Source organism: Charadrius vociferus, unplaced genomic scaffold, assembly GCF_000708025.1.
Source record: "Charadrius vociferus isolate BGI_N301 unplaced genomic scaffold, ASM70802v2 scaffold413, whole genome shotgun sequence".
In the NCBI taxonomy this organism is placed as follows: Eukaryota; Metazoa; Chordata; class Aves; order Charadriiformes; family Charadriidae; genus Charadrius; species Charadrius vociferus.
The window spans coordinates 413,340-415,658 of NW_009647738.1; positions in this window are offsets into that span (position 1 = coordinate 413,340).

Below are 2,319 nucleotides of genomic sequence, written 5' to 3' on the forward strand. Positions count from 1 at the left end.
CCCCCCCCCTTCCCCAGCCCGAGGATTGCTTTCGTACCTGACAACTCTCTGGCTTCTCACCAACCCTTAGAAGTGTCTGTGGGACCCGGGGGGGAGGGATGCGAGGGGCAGATGGGTCCCCACGGAGGTCAGGCCCTCCCTTGCGTGGGGCGAAGAGGTGGTGGGCAGCCCTGCTCTGGGACCGCAGCCCTGCCGGCACCCTGAGCTCCCCAGTCCCCGTGGCCACCATGGCTTCCCCGCCTTTGGGTGTCAGTGGTCCTGGTGCAGTGGTCCTCCCCGGCCAGGCATGGGACTTACAGGAGCCCACATGAATTTTGGGAAGTCTGACACCATTCCCCCCCTCGAAAGCGCAGCGCTGGGGAATCACGTGTTTCTGCAGCGGCTGCCGGGCAGAGTGGGGAAGAGTAAATTTTTATCCTACTGCATCCCAACTTCCCCAAAATGTGGTGCAGGGCTGCCCTCCATTCCCGGAGGGGACAGCTGCTGTGCTGGGGTCCCCAGGACTCCCAGATGCCACTCCAGAGGCAGCGCCAAGGCTCGCAGCCCTCCCCAACCCCAAAGCACCCTGATGCTGGGCAGTACTCTTGGTAGCATACATGGCATCAAATTCAAACTCAAGGATTGAAGCGGGAAAAGGCGTACAGCTGGATCCAGCTTGGTGCCCTAAGGGACATGGGGACACCTCTCAGAGGCTGTCACTGCGCTTAGGTATCATTTCATGCCCAGCTGCCCCACCGCAGGGCTTTTTAAATATATATTTTTCAACTTTTTCGTTGACACCAGCGGCAGTAGAGAATTAAGCCAACAAGTGCCATTCCCGCTGTGCACGGCTCCCCCTGCGCGCATCCTCCCACAGAGGCAAATCCCCTCCCTCCAGCTCTATGGCCGGAGTCGTCTGCCGTGCGCTCTGCTCCTATCCACCACCACGTTCGGGGGCTGGATGGAAACCAAAGTTCATTTTTCCCCTTGGGAATCAGCCAGCAAGCAGGGCCCCAGCGGACCAGGTTGGCCAAGAGCTGTTGATGGCGGGAGGTATTTATAATCTTTGTTTGGTTCCAGCAAGGCTGGACGCCCACTCCCGCTTCCCTCCATACAATAAGATCAAACAGCTCCGGGACATTTCCTCGCTCCTCGCAGATGAAATCCCTGTATCTGCCACTCCGCCCTGCCCAGGGCTGCAGCGTCTTCCTTCACTCGAAGACTTGGGGGGTGGTGGTGGGGAGGAGGTCGCTGCTGCTGTTTCTTTTACCCCAAAATGGGGCATTTGCTCATTTTTCCCACCCCTCCTCCTCTATTTTCAGAGCTCATGGGTGAGGGGGGCAGGGCAACCAGGACTGCAGCACCTTCCCTGTCTCAGCTTCGTTCCCTCCCCCACTTCTGAGGGACCTCACTGAGGACCCGTGCGGGGTCTGATGGCTCCCGTGCGGGGCGTGCAGGCCGTGCTCATGGATGTCACTGCAGCCAGGGGCGAGAAAGCAGGAGTATGCCTGCTCCTGGCAAGTGGACGATAGGAAGGTGCCCAGCAGGAGTTTATTTCTCTGTCCCATACCTCCCTCCTCTTCCTCGGTGCCCAGCCCTGGTGATGAGCAGGGACAAGGGGAGGGTGAGGTCCTAGGAGCGCAGTACGGCTCTGCTGGGTAGGTGGTGGTGGTGGCAGAGGGGGGGTGACATCCCTGCTGTGGGCACCTCCTGCTGCTGACCCCATCCCAGCCCCGGGCCCTTGCCGTGCTGCCATGTTGGCGGTCTGCACAGACCCTTTCCCCAAAGGCCGTTTTGCTCCTGGGATCCCTCCTGGGGGCTCGCCACAGGGAGGCCACCGCCACTGCTGCCGGGGATGCAGGAGGGACAGCGTGCAGCAGCCCTGGAGAGGTGACACCGAACACCAGCAAAGGCCCAAGGCTCTGCTTGGTGTAGAGAAGGACCATGCCCTTGGCACCCGGCCACCAGCAAGCAAAGGGCACGGTGGACAAATACTGGCCTAGCTTTGCCCTCCTCCCCTCCGAGAGGGGCTTCCCTTCCTCCTTCCTTCTCTGCAGGAGCAGACCCCGGGGGATGCTGGCCGGTCGGGCGGCAGAAGCTGCCGCTGGCTGCATCCAAAGCCGGGCTGTGCTGTCCTCTCCATCTCCCGGCATGTTCCCGCTCCCTTCTCCCAGCAAGCGCTTTCCACAGGTGTCCCCAGTGCCGGGAGGCTGCTGGTGCAGCGGGGGCCGGGCTGCGGGCAGGGGCTGCGGCTGCTTTTCATGTGTTGTTGTCCCCCCCCCCTCCGGCCTGACTCACGCTCGCTCTTTCAGCAGGTCCCTGTGATCTCAGGGTAATTAC